The following is a 15,450-nucleotide window of genomic DNA, read 5'->3' as shown; positions in this document are numbered from 1 at the left end:
TTGGAATGGAATGGAATGGAGTGGAGTGGAATGGACTGGAGTGCAGTGGAGTGTAGTGGAACGGAATGGAATGGAGTGGAATGGAATGGATTGGAGTGGAATGGAATGGAATGGACTGGAATGCAGTGGAGTGGCGTCTAATAGTGTGGGTTGGAATGTAATGCTGTTGAGTGGAATGGAATTCAATGGAACAGAATGGAGTGGAGTGGGGTGGAATGTAATGGAGTGTAGTGGAATGGGGTGGAGTGCAGTGGAATGGAATGCAATGGAATGGAAAGGAGTGGAGGAGAACGGAGTGGAGGGAAGTGGAGTTGAATGGAATGGAGTGGAGTGTAGTCAATTGGTGTGGAGTGGAATGGGATGGAATGGAATGGAGTGGATTGGAGTGGAAAGTAGTGGGGTGGAGTAGAGTGGAGTGGAATGGAATGGAGTGGAGTAGAATGGAGTGGAGTGGAGTGGAATCGAATGGAATGGAGTTGAGTGGAATGTAGTGCAGTGGAATGGATAGGAGTGGAATGGAATTCAGTGGAATTCAATGGAGTGGAGTGTACTGGAGTGGAGTGGAGTGAAGTGGACTGGAATGGAATGGATTTAAGTGGAATGGAGTTAAATGGAATGGAGTGAAGGGGAGTCGAATAGAATGGAATGGAATGGAGTGGAGTGGAATGAATTGGGGTGGAGTGGGGTGGAGTGGGGTGGAATGGAGTGGAGTGGAGTGGAATTCAATGGAATGGAGTGGATTGGAGCGGTTTGGAAAGAAGTGGAGTGGAGTGGAATGCAGTGGAATGGAATTGAGTGGAGCTGAGTGGAGTGGAGCTGAGTGGAGTGGAGCTGAGTGGAGTGGAATGAAGTGCAATGGAATACAATGAAATGGAGTGGAATTGAAAGGGATGGAATGGAATGGAATGGAATGGAATGGAATAGAATGGACTGGAATATAATGGAATGAAGAAATGTGTGCTGAGATTGTGCCACTGCGGAACAGCCTGTGTGACAGAGGGAGATCCTGTCGAAGGAAAGTCGTGGAATTGAAGGGATAGGAATGGAATGGAATAGAATGGATTGGAATGGAGTGGAGTGGAATTGAGTGGAGTGGAGTGGAGTGCAGTGGAACGTAATGGGAATAAATGGAATGGAAATGTGAAATGAAATGTGTGGTGAGATTGTGCCACTGCACACCAGTCTGGGTGACAGAGTGAGATACTGTCAAAAGAAAGGAATAGAATGGAATGGACTGGAATGGAATGAACTGCATTGGAGTGGAGTGGAGTGGAAAGGAGTGGAATGGAATGGGATGGAATGGAAATGAGCTGAGTGAACTTGAATGGACTGGAGTGGAGTGGATTGGAATGGACTGGAGTGGAGTGCTGTGGAATGGAATGGAATGGAATGGTGAAATGAAATTTGAGCTGAGATTGTGCCACTGCACTCCAGCCTGGGTGAGAGAGTGAGATACTATCAAAAGAAAGGAATGGAACGGAATGCAGAGGAATTTAATGGCATGGAGTGAACTGAAGTGAACTGGAGAGGAGTGGATGTAGTGGAGTAGAGTGGAAAGCAATGGGATGGAATGGAAAGGGGTACAGTGGACTGGAATGGAGTGGAGTGCATTGGAGTGGAATGGATTGGAATGGAGTAGAGTGCAGTGCAATGGAATCGAATGGAATGGAATGCAATGGAATGGAATGGAATGGAATGGAATGATGAGATGAAATGTGAGCTAAGATTGTGCCACTGTGACCCAGGCTGGGTGACAGAGTGAGATAATCTCAAAAGAAAGGAAAGGAATGGAATGCGGTGGAATGGAATGGAATGGCATAGAATGGAATGGCGTGACTTGGAGTGCAGTCGAGTGAAGTGGAGTGGGGTGGAATGGAATGGAATGGAATAGAATGGAATGGCATGACTTGGAGTGCAGTCGAGTGAAGTGGAGTGGACTGGAATGGAGAGGAATGGAATGGAGTGGAATGTAATGAAATGAAGTGGAGTGAAGTGGAGTAAAGTGGAGTGCAGTGCAAAGGAATGGAGAGGAATGGAATGTCATGGAGAGGAATGGAGTGGAGTGGAGTGGAGTGGAAAGGAGTGGAATGGAATTGGATTGAATGGAAAGGAGCTGAGTGGACTGGAATGGACTGGAGTGGAGTGGGTTAGAATGGACTGGACTGGAATGCAGTGGAATGGAATTGAATGGAATGGTGAAATGAAATGTGAGCTGAGATTGTGCCACTGCGCTCCAGCCTGGGTGACAGAGTGAGAAACTATCAAAAGAAAGGAATGGAATGGAATGCAGAGGAATTTAATGGAATGGAGTGGAGTGAACTGAAGTGAACTGGAGTGGAGTGGAGTTAGTGGAGTGGAGTGGAAAGGAATGGGATGGAATGGAAAGGAGTAGAATGGACTGGAATGGAGTGGAGTGCATTGGAGTGGAATGGATTGGAAAAGAGTAGAGTGCAGTGTAATGGAATCGAATGGAATGGAATGCAATGGAATGGAATGGAATGGAATGGTGAAATGAAATGTGAGCGAAGATTGTGCCAGTAAAACCCAGGCTGGGTGACAGAGTGAGATACTCTGAAAAGAGAGGAATGGAAAGGAATGCAGTGGAATGGATTGCAATGGAATAGAATGGAATAGCGTGAGGTGGAGTGCAGTCGAGTGAGGTGGAGTGGACTGGAATGGAGAGGAATGGAATGGAGTGGAATGTAATGGAATGAAGTGGAGTGGAGTGGGGTGGAGTGGAGTGCATTGGAATGGAGAGGAATGGAATGTCATGGAGAGGAATGGAGTGGAGTGCAGTGGAGAGGAACAGATTGGAACGGAATGGAATGAAACGGAACAGAATAGAGAAATGTATGCTGAGATTGTGCCACTGCACTACAGCCTGTCTGAAAGAGGGATATCCTGTCGAAAGAAAGGAGAGGAATGGAATGGAATGAAATGGAATGGAGCGGATTGAAGCAGAGCGGAATGGAATGGAACGGAATGGAACGGAACGGAATGTGAGCTGAGATTTTGCCACTGTGCTCCAGGCTGGGTGACAGAGAGAGACACTCTCGAAAAAAAGGAAAGTAATGGAATGCAGTGGAATTGAAACGGAATGGTGTGGAGTGGAGTGGAGTGGAGTGAAGTGGAGTGTATTAGAATGGAGAGGAATGGAATGGTAAGAAATGAAATGGAATGAAGCGGAGTGGAGTGGGGTGGAGTGGAGTGCAGTGGAATGGAGGGGAATGGAATGGGATGGAGTAGAGTGGAGTGCAGTGCAGTGAAGTGGAGAGGAGTGGAATGGAGTGGAATGGAATCGGGTGTAATGGAATGTAGTGGAAAGGACTGGAGTCCAGTGGAACTGAGTGGAACGGAATGGAATTGAATGGCATAGAATTGAATGTGATGGAGTGGAATGGAATAGAGAGGAGTAGAGAGGAGTTGAGTGAAATAGAATGGAATGGAATGGGTTGGAATGAAAAGCAAAGGAATGATGAAAAGGAGTGTGAGATGAGATTGTACCACTGCACTCCAGACTTTCTGACAGAATGAGATCCTGTGGAAACAAAGAAACGGAATGGAATGTAGTGGAGTAGAATGGAGTGGAGTGGAGTGGAATAGAGAGGAGTACAGTGGACTGGAGTGGAGTGGAGAGGAGTGGAAGGGAGTGGAGTGGAATGGAGTGGTAAGGAATGGAGTGCAGTGGAGTGGAATGTAGTGGACTGGAATCGGATGTAATTTAATGTTGTGGAGTGGAGTGGAGTGGAGTGGAACAGATTTGATTGGAATGGAATGGAATGGAACTGAGGGGAGTGGAGAGGAGTGAACGGATTGGAATGGAATGTAAAGAAATGGAATGGAACGGACTGAAATGCAATGGAATGCAATGGACTACAATGGAATAGAATGCAATGCAATGGAAAGTTGACATGAAGTGAGCTGAGATTGCACCAGTGAACTACAGCCTGGTAGACACAGTAATATCCCATCGAAAGAAAGTAATGGAAAGCAATGGAGTGAACCGGAATGGAATGGAATAGAATGCAGTGTAGTGGAGTAGAGTGGAGTGGAATGGAGTGGTGTGGAATGGAATGGATTGGAGTTGAAAGAAACGGAATGGAATGGAATGAAATGGATTGGAGTGGAGTGGAGTAGATGGAGGGAAGTGGAGTTGAGTGGAATGGAAAGTAAAGGAGTGGAATGGAAAGGAATGGAGTGGAATAGAGTGGAATGGAATGGAATGGAATGCAGTGGAGTGGAGTGGAGTGGAGTGGAATGGAGTGGTGTGGAGTGGAATGGAGTGGTGTGGAATGGAATGGACTGGAGTTGAAAGGAACAGAATGGAATGGAATGGACTACATTGGGGTGGAGTGGAGTGGAGAGAAGTGGAGTGCAGTGGAAATTAGTGGAATGAAATGGAATGGAGTGGAATGGAGTGGAATAGAATGGAATGGAGTGGAATGGATTGGAATGGAATAGAGTGGAGTGGAGTGGAATGGGGTGGAGTGGAGTGAAATGGAGTGGTGTCGAGTGGAATGCAATGGAATGGAATGGAATGGAGAGGAATAGAATAACTGAAGTGGAGTGGAATGGAATGGAGTGAAGTGGAGTTGAGTGGAATGGAATGGAATGGAATGGAATTGAATGGAACGGAATGGAATGGAATGTGATGGAGTGGAATGGAATGGAGTGGAATGCAACGGAGGGGAGTGGAATGGAGTAGAGTGGGGTGGAATGGAGTGGAGTGGAGTGGAGTGGAATGGAATGAAATGGAATTGAGTGGAAAGGAGTGGAGTGGAGTGGAATGGCGAGGAGTGGAGTGGAGTGGAATGGAGTGGAGTGGAAAGGATTGGAGTGGAGTGGAGTGGAGTTGAGTGGAGTGGAGTGGATTTAATTGAGTGGAGTGGATTGGAGTCTAGTGGAATGGAGTGCAGTGGAGTGGAGTTTAATGGAGTGGAGTGGAGGTTAATGGAGTGGAGTGGAATGGAGTGTAGTGGAATGGATTGGAATGGAGTGTAGTGGAGTGGACTCGAGTGGAGTGGAATGGAATGGACTGGAATGGAAAGGAGTGGAATATAATGGAGCTGAATGGAAAGGAATGGAGTGGAACGGAATGGAATGGAGTGGAAATGACTGGAGTGGAGTGGAGTAGAGTGGAGTGGAATGGAGTGGAGTGGTATGAAATGGAGTGGAGTGAATCAGAGTGGAAAGGAGGGTCATGGAAAGGAATTGAATGGAAAGGAATGGAATGAAATGGAACGGAATGCAATGGAATGCAATGGAATAGAATGAGATGCAATGGAAAGTTGACACATAATGTGAGCTGAGATTGTGCCACTGCACTACAGCCTGGGTGACACAGTGATATCCTGTCGAAAGAAAGAAGGGGAATGTAAGTTAATGAAATGGAATGGACTGGAATAGAAAGAAGTGGTCTGGAGCGGAGTGAAGTGGAGTGGAGTGGACTGGAATGGATTCCAATGGAATGCGAGTGGAATGGAATGGAGTGGAGTGGAGTGAAGTGTAATAGAAAGCATGGAATGGGATGGAATGGAATGCAATTGAGTGGTGAAAAGAAATGTGAGCTGAGATTCAGCCAATGTACTCCAGCCTTTGTGACAGAGTGAGATCCTATGGAAAGAAAGGAATGGAATGGAAAGGAGTGGAGTGAAGTGGAGAATGGAGTTGAGTCGTGTGGAATTGAATGGAGTGGAGTGGAGTGGAGGGGAGTGGAGTGGAATGGAGTGGAATGGAATGGAGTGGAATGGAGAGCAATGGAGTGGAGTGGAGTGGATTGAAGTATAGTGGAGTGGAATGGAATGGAATTGAACGGAATGGAATAGAGATTAATGTGGAATAGAGTGCATTGGAGTGGAATGGATTTGGAGTGGAATGGAATGGAGTGAAGTGGAGTTGAATGGAATTCAGTGGAAAGGAATGGAAAGGAATGGAATGCAATGGAATTCAGCGGAATGGAATGGAATGGAATGGAATGGAATGGAATGGAATGGAATGCAATGCAATGGAATGGAATGGAATGGAATGGAATGGAAGCTAAGATTGTGCCACAGCTCTCCATGCTGTGTGACTGAGTGAGATTTTCTTGAAAAAAAAGAATGGAACGGAATGCAGTGGAATGGAATGGAATGGAATGGAATGCAATGCAATGGAATGGAATGGAAGCTAAGATTGTGCCACAGTTCTCCATACTGTGTGACTGAGTGAGATTTTCTTGAAAAAAAAGAATGGAATGGAATGTAGTGGAATGGAATGGAATGGAAGGGAATGCAATGCAATGTAATGGAATGGAAGCTAAGATTGTGCCACAGCTCTCCATGCTGTGTGACTGAGTTAGATTTTCTTGAAAGAAAAGGAATGGAATGGAATGCAGTGGAATGGAATGGAATGGAGTGTACTGGAGTGCAGTGCAGTGAAGTGCAGTGGAATGTGGAATGGACTCAAAGGCAGAGGAATGGAATGGGACGTAGTTGGATGGATTGAAGTGGAGTGGAATGGGCTGGAGTGTAGTACACTGGAAAGGAGTGGAATGGGATGGATTTGAATACAGTGGAGTGGAGTGCAGTGGAGTGGAGAGGAGTGGAATGGAGTGTATTGGAATCAGATGTAATGGAATGTACTGGAGTGGAGTGGAGTAGAATGGAATGGAGTGGAGAGGAGTGTAGCGGAGCAGAACGGAATGGAACAGAATGGAACAGCAGCTGAGATTGTGAAACCACACTCCAGACTGGTTGACAGAGTGAGATACTCTCGAAAGAAAGGACTGCAATGGAATGCAGTGGAATGGAATGGAAAGGAATGGATTGGAGTGGAGTGCAGTAGAGTGAAGTGGAGTGGAATGGAAAGGAATGGAGTGGAGTGGAGTGGAATGGAGGGGAGAGGAATGGAGTGTAGTGGAATGGAGTGGAATGGAATTTAGTGGAGTGGATTGGAATGGAGTGTAAAGGAATGGAGTTAAGTGAAATGCAGTGGAATGCAATGGAATGAATGGGTGTGGAAAGGAATGTAATGGACTGGAATTGAAAGTAATGTACTGGAATGGATTTGAATGGAGTGGAATGGTAAGGAATGAAATGGAGTGCAGAGGAGTGCAATGGAGTGAAATGGAATGGAATGGAGTGGAAGGGAATGGAATGGAACGGAGTAGAGTGGAATGGAATGGAGTGGAATGGAATTGAATGGAATGGAATGGAATGGAATGGAAGGGAGTGGGGTGGAGTGGAGTTTAGTGGAGTGAAGTGCAATGGAGTGGAATGGGGTGAAATGGACTGGAGTAGAGTGAAGTGGAATAGAATGGAATGGACTGGAATGGAATGGAAACGAATGGATTGGAAGGAAATGGAGAAGTGTGGAATGGAGTGTAATGGAATGGAGCAGAGAGGACTGCATTGGAATAGATGGAATGGAGTGGAGTAAAACGAAGTGGATTGGAGTGGAGTGGAATGAAATGGAATGGAGTAGAAAGGAATGGAAGGGAGTGGAATGGAGTGGAATGGAATAGAGTGAAGTTTAGTGGAGTGGAATGGAGTGGGGTGGAGTGGAAAGGAATTGAATAGAATGGAGTGGAATGGAGTGGAGAGGAATGGAATGGAGTGGAGTTGAGAGAATTGGAAGGCAATGGAATAGAGTGAATTAGAGTGGAATGCCATGTATTGGAATGGAGTGGAGTACAGTGGAATGGAGTAGAGAGGAACGCAGGGGAATGGAAAGGAATGGAATGGAATGCAGTGTAGTGTAGGGGAATGGATTGGAATGGCATGCAGTTGAGGGCAGTGGAATGGAACGTAAAGGAGGGGTGTGCAGTGGACTGGACTGGAATGGAGTAGAATGGAGTGGAATGGAGTTTAGTGGAATGGAGTGGAATGGAATGGAATGGAGTGGACTGGAATGGAATGGATTCGCATGGAATGGAGTGGAGTGCAGTAGAATGGAATGGAATGGAGTGGAGTGGAATGGACAGGAATTAAGTGGAATGGAATGGAATGGACGGCAATAAAATGGAATGGATTCGCAGAGAGTGGAATGACATGGAATGGAGTGGAGAGGTGCGCATTGGAGGGGAGTGGAGAGGAAAGGTGTGGAAAAGAATGGAATGGAATGGAATGCGGTTCAGTGGAGGGGAATGGACTGGAGTGGAGTATAGAGGAATGGAATGGCGTGGAGTGGAATGGAGTGGACTGGAGGGTAAGGGATTGGACTGGAGAGGAGTGGAGTGGAATGCAGTCGAACGCACTAGAATAGAGTGGAATGGAGTGGAATGGAATGGATTGGAATGGAATGGAATGGAAAGGAATGGAATGGAATGGAATGGAATGGAATGGAATGGAATGGAATGGAATGGAATGGAAAGGAATGGAATGGATCGGAATGGAATGGAATGGAATTGAATGGAATGGAAAGGAACGGAACAGAACGGAATGGAACGGAATGGAATGGAATGGAATGGAAAGGAATGGAATGGAATTGACTGGAATGATATGGAATGGATTGGAATGGAATGCAATGGCATGGAATGGGGTGTAGTGGAGTGGAGGGGAGTGAAGTGGAGTGTAAATGAGTGGAATGGAATAGAGTGGAGTGGAGTGGAATATTGAGAAATTGACAGAAATGGAGTGGAGTCTAGAGGAATGGAATGGAAAGGAATGAAATGGAATGGAATGGAATGGAATGGAATGGAATGGAATGGTGTGGGGTGGACTGCAATGGAGTGGAATGGAATGGAGTGGAATGGAATGGAATGGAGTGGAGTGGAATGGAGTGGAGTGGAGAGCAATGAAGTGGAATGGAATGTACTGCATTTAAATGGAATGGAGTGGAACGGAATGTATTGGAGTGTAATGGATTGGAATGGAATGAAGTGGAGTGCAGTGGAATGGAAAAGAATGGAGTGGAGTGGATTGGAGGGGACTGGAATGGAATGAATTGGAGTGCAGTGGAATGGAAAAGAATGGAGTGGAGTGGAATGGAGGGGACTGGAATGGAGTGTAATGGAGTGGAGTGGAATGGACAGGAGTGGAGTGGAATGGAGTGGAATGAAATAGAATGGAATGGATTTGAGTGGAGTGGAGTGGAGTGCAATGGATTGCAATGTAGTGGAGTGGAGTGGAATGGAATAGAATTGCATAGAGTGAAGTGGAGTGGAATGGAGTGGAGTGGAATGGTTTGCAGTGAAGTGGAATGGAATGGAATGGAGTTGAGTGGAAAGCAGTGGAATGGAGTGGAATGGAGTGAAATGGAATGGAGTGGAATGGAGAGGAGTGGAGTGGAGTGAGGTATAGTGGAGTGGAATGTAATGGAGTGGAGTGGAAAGGATTGGAATGGAATGCAGTGGTGTGCAGTGCAGTGGAATGGAATGCAGTGGAATTGAGTGGAATTCAGTGGAATGGAGTGGAGTAGAATGGAATGGAATGGAGTAGAGTGGAATGGAATGGAGTGGAGTGGGTTGGAGTGAAGTGGAGTGGAATGGAGTTTAGTACAGCAGAATGGAATGGAGTGGAGTGGAGTGGAATGGAATGGAATATATTGGAATGGAATGGAATTGAGTGGGGTGGAATGGAAAGCAAAGTAGTGGAATGGAGTGAAATGTAGTAGAGTGGAATATAGTGGAAAGAAAGGAATGGAGTGGAGTGGAGTGAAGGGGACTAGAATCGAGTGTAATGGAGTGGAATTGAATAGAGAGGATTGGAATGGAGTGGAGTGGAATTGAGTAGAGTGGAATGGAATGGAATGGCCTGGAAAGGAATTGACAGGAATGGAATGGAGTGGAGTGGAATGGAATGGAGTACAAAGGATTGGAATGGAGAGATGTGGAGTGGAGTGGAGTGGAACGGAATGCAGTGGTGTGGAATGAAATGGAATGGAATGCAGTAGAGGGAAATGTAGTGGAATGGAATGGAACGGAGTAGATCAGATTGGAATGGAGTACAGTAGAATGGAATGGAATGGAGTGGAGTGGAATGGAATGGAATGGAATGGAGCAGAGTAGAGTCGAATGGATTGGAGTGGAATTCAGTGTAGTGGAGTGAAATGGAATGGAATGGAGTGGAGTGGAATTGAATGGAGTGGAACGGAGTGGAGTGGAGTGGATGGAGCGGAGTGCAATGGAATGGAATTGAGTGGAGTGGAATTGAATAGAGTGGAGTGGAATGGAATGTAGTGGACTGGAGATGAGTGGAATGGAATGGAGTGGAGTTCAATGGAATGGAATGGAGTGGAGTGGAATTGAATAGAGTGGAGTGGAATGGAATGTAGTGGACTGGAGATGAGTGGAATGGAATGGAGTGGAGTGGATTGGAACAGAGTTGACTGGACTCTAATGCAGTGGAATGGAATGGAATGGAATGGAATGGAGTGGAGGGGAATGGGGTGGAGTGGAGTGGAGTCGAATTCAGTTGAATGGAAAGGAATGGAATGGAGTGGAGTGGAATGGAGTGGAGTGGAATGGAGTACAGTGCATTGGAAGGGAATGGAGTGGAATGGAACTGAATGAAATGGATTTAAATGGAGTGGAGTGGATTGGAAAGGAGTGGAGTGGAGTGGAATGGAGTGGAGTGGAGTGGAATGGAGTGGAATGGAGTGGACTGGAGTGGAATGGTATTGACTGGAATGGAATGTAGTGGAGTGGAATGGAGTGAAGTGCAGTGTAGTGCAGTGGAGTGGAATGGAGAAGAGTGGAATGGTGTGAAGTGGAATGGTGTGGAGTGGAGTGCAGGGGCATGGTATGGAATGGAGTGTAGCAGAGTGGAGTGGAAAGAAATGGACTGGAATGGAATGGGGTGGAGTGGAATGGAGTGTACTGGAGTGGAATGGAGTGGACTGGAATGGAACGGGGAGGAATGCAATAGAGAGCATTGGAATGGAGTCGAGTGAAGAAGAGTGGAATGGAATGGAATGGAGTGGAGTGAGGTGGAGAGGAGTGGAAAGGAATGGAATTGAGTGGAGTGCAGTGGAGTGGAATGGAGTTGAAAGGAACGGAGTGGAAATAAACGGAACAGAGTGGAGTGGAGTGGAGTTCAATTCAATGGAGTGGAGTGGAGTGGAGTTCAATTCAATGGAGTGGAGTGGAGTGGAGTGGAGTGGAGTGGAATGGAGTGGAGTGCAATGGAATGGAAAGGAATGGAGTGGAGTGGAGTGCACTGGAAAGGAATATATTGGAGTGGAGTGGAGTGGAATGGAGTGGAGTGGATTGGAATGGAATGGAGTGAAGTGAAGTGGAATTTAATGCAATGGAGTGGAGTAGAGTGGAATGCAATGGAGTGGTGTGGAGTGGAGTGTAATGGAATGGAATGGAATTGAGCGGAGTGTAGTGGAATGGAGTGGGGTGGAGTGGAATGGAATGGAGTGGAGTGGTTTGGAAGGGACTGGAGTGGATTGGGAGGGAATGGACTGTAATGGAGTGGAGTGGTGTCAAATGGAATGGAACGTAGCTGAATGGCATGGAGTGGAGTGGAGTGGAATGGAGTGGAATGGTTTGGAATGGAATTGAGTGTGGAGTGCAGTGGAATGGAATCAGATAGAGTGCAGTGGAGTGTACCGGAGTGGAATGGAGTTTACTGGAGTGGAATGGAGTGGAGTGGAATGGAATGGAGTGGATTGGAATGGAATGGAATGGGGTGTTGAGTAGAATGGAGATGAATGGATTGGAATCGCTTGGAGTGGAGTGAAATGGAACGGAATGGAATGGAATCGAATGGAGTGGACTCCAATTGAGTGGAGTCGAGTGGAGTGTTGTGGAGTGGAATTGAGTGGAAATGATTGGAGTAGAATGGAATGGAGTGGAGTGGAGTTGAGTAGAGTGGAGTGGAATGGAATGGAGTGGATTGGAACAGATTGAAATGAAATGGAGTTCAGTGGAATGTAGTGGAAGGGAATATAAGGGAGTGGAGGGGAGTGAAGTGGACTGGAATGGAGTGGAAGGGAGATGAATGCAGTGGAATGGAGTGGAGTGGAATGGAGTGGAAAGGAGTGCAATGGAGGAGAGTGAAGTGGATTGAAGTGGAATGGAAAGAATGCAGTGCAGTGAACATCAGTGAACTGGAATGGAGTGGAGTGGACTGGAATGGAGTGGAGCGGAATGGAGTGGAATGGAACGGAGTATAATGTAATGGAATGTAATGGAGTAGAGTGGAATGCAATGGAATGGGGAGGAGTGGAGTGGAGTGGACTGGAAAGGAATGGATTGGAGTGGAACGGAATGGAGTGGAAAGGAATGGAATGGAATGGAAAGAAATTCCGTGGAATGGAGTGGAATCAAAGGAGTGGAGTGGATTGAAATGCAATGGAATATAGTGGAGTGGAATGCAATGGAGGGCAGTGGATTGGAGTGGCCTGCAGTGGAGTGGAATGGAGTGGAATGGAGTGGAGTGGAATGGAATGGAATGGAATGGAATGGAGTAGAGTTGAGTGGAATGGAGTGGGGTGGAGTGGAGTGGAGTGGAATGGACTGGAGTTGAGTAAAACGGAATGGAGTGGAATGGAAAGAAACGCAATGGAATCAATGGAAAGGAATGGAGTTGAATGGAATGGATTGGAGAGGAATGGAGTGCAATGGAATGGAGAGGAATGGATTGAGGGGGAATGGAATGGAATGGATTGGAGTGGAATGGATTGGAATAGAATTGAATGGAATGGAGTAGCGTTGAATGGAATGCAGTGGGTTGGAGTGGAGTTGAGTGGAGTGGATTGGAAAAGATTGGAGTGGAGAGAAATGAAATGGAGTGGAGTGGAGAGGAATAAAATGGAATGGAGTGGAGTGGAATGGAGTGCAATGGAATGGAGTCGAGTGGAGTGAAGCAGAGTGGAATGGAAAAGAGTGGAGTGGAATGTAGTGGAATTTAATGGAGTGGAATGGAGTGGAATGGAGTGGAATAGAGTGGAATGGAGTGGAGTGGAATTGAGTGGAATGGAATGAAATGAAATGGAATGGAGCGGAGTGGGGTGGAATGGAGTGGAAAGGACTGGAGTGGAATGGAGGGGAATGCAGTGGAATTGAGTGGAGTGGAGTGGAAAGGAGTGGAATGGACTTGAATGGAGTAATTCCACTCCACTCCATTTCCCTTCAGTTCACTCCTTTACATTCCATTCCAGTCCACTCCACTCCATTCCATTCCACTCCACTCCATTCCAGTCCACTCCACTCCATTCCACTCCAATACACTCCACTACCTTCCATTCCACTCCACTCCATCCATGGCTCTCCACTCTATTCCTCTCTATTTCATTCCACTCCATTCCACACCACTCAACTGCATTCCACTCCCCTCCTCTCCATTGCATTCCATTCCATTCCACTCCATTGCATTCCATTCCATTCCACTCTACTCCATTCCACTCCACTTCACTCCATTCCAATAGACTCCATTCCACTCCGCTCCACTCCACTACATTCCTTTGCATTCCGCTCCATTCAATTCCACTCCACTCCATTCCATTCAATTCCATTCCATTGCACTCCACTCCACTCCACTCCATTCCACTCCATACCACCCCATTCCACTCCACTCTATTCTACTCCATTCAAGTCCATTCCATTCTACTCCAGTACAATCAACTCACCTCCCCTCCATTCTATTCCATTCCATTACTCTCTACTCCACTCCCTTTGAATCCATTCCACTCCTCTCCACTCCATTCCATTCCATTCCACTCCCCTTCAATGCACTCCATTCAAGTCAATTCCACTCTATTCCAGTCCAATCAACTCCACTCCACTCCATTCCATTCCATTGCACTCCACTCCAATCGATTCCAATCCATTCCACTGCTCTCCATTCCATTCCTCTCCACTCCACTCCATTCAACTGCATTCCATTTAATTCCATTCCATTCGATTCCACTCCATTCCAGTCCACTAAACTCCATTTCACTCCATGCCACTCCATTGCTCTCTACTCAACTCCATTCCATTCCACTCCACTCCACTAAATTCCATTCCACACCATTCAAACACTCCACTCTATTCCATCCCATTCCACTCCACCCAGTCCACTCAAGTCCATTCCAGTACACTCCTCTCCATTCCTCTCCACTCCACTGCATTCCATTCCACTCCAATCCATTCCATTCCATTCCATTACACTGCACTGCCCTCCGTCCACTGTACTACACTCCATTCCACTCCATTGCATTCCACTCCATTTCACTCAAGGCCTCTACATTCCATTCCATTTCATTCCATTCCACTCCACTCCATTCAAACGCATTCCACTGCATTCCACTCCACTCCTCTAATTCCATTCCATTCCATTCCATTCCATACCACTATAATCCAATCCATTCCACTCCACTCCATTCCTTTACATTCCACTCCATTCCACTCCACTCCATTCCTTTCCATTCCATTGCTCTCTATTCCATTCCACTCCAATCCATTCCATTACACTCCATTCCATTCCATTACACTACATTCCATTCCATTCCACCCCATTCCATTCCATTCCACTCCACTCCACTCCATTCCACTCCACTCCACTTTATTCCCTTCCACTCCACTCCTTTCTACTCAAATCCACTCCACTCCTTTCAATTCCATTCCATTCAGTCCCATTCCACTCCACTCCATTCCACTTAATTCCACTATATTCCATTCCACTCCATTTCACTCCACTCCACTCCATTCCACTCCACTCCATTCAATTCCATTCCATTCCATTCCACTTCATTCAATTGCACTCCACTCCACTCCTTTCCAGTCAACTCTACTCCAGTAAACTCCACACCACTCCACTCCACTACATTACTTTCTACTCCACTCCATTCAATTCCACTCCACACCCTTTCATTCTATTACTTTCCGCTGCCCTCCACTCCATCCACTCCATTCCACTTCATTCCTCCCTACTCCGTGCCTTTCCATTCCTCAACACTCCACTCCATTCCACTCCACTCAATTCCACTCCACTCCATTCCACTCCACTCCACTCCACTGTATTCCATTCCATTCCATTCCACTACACTACACTCAATTCCAGTCCATTCCACTCCATTCCACTCCACTCCACTACATTCCATTCTGTTCCTTTCCATTCCAATCCTTTCCACTCCACTCCATTCCACTCCAATATGCTCCATTTCATTCCATTGCATTCCTTCCCACTCCATTCCATTCCAATCCACTCAAATACGCTCCATTTCATTCCATTCCATTCCATCCCACTCTATTCCTTTCCATTCCACTCCACTCCACTTCATTCAATTCCCTACCATTCCATTCCACTCGATTCCATTCCATTCCTCTCTCCTCCATTCCATTCCAATCCACTCCATTCCATTACACTCCACTCTGTTCCACTCCAGTTCATTACATTCCTTTCCATTCCACTCCATTACTTTCCACTCCACTCTATTCCAATCCATTCCATTTCACTGCACTCCAGACCTTTCCACTCCACACCACTCCATTCCACTCCATTCCATTCCACTCCCTTCCATTCCATTTAGCACCACTCCACT

The sequence above is a fragment of the Pongo abelii genome, chromosome 23, assembly GCF_028885655.2.
Source record: "Pongo abelii isolate AG06213 chromosome 23, NHGRI_mPonAbe1-v2.0_pri, whole genome shotgun sequence".
Taxonomy (NCBI): Eukaryota; Metazoa; Chordata; class Mammalia; order Primates; family Hominidae; genus Pongo; species Pongo abelii.
Note: the sequence above shows the minus strand (reverse complement) of the source record.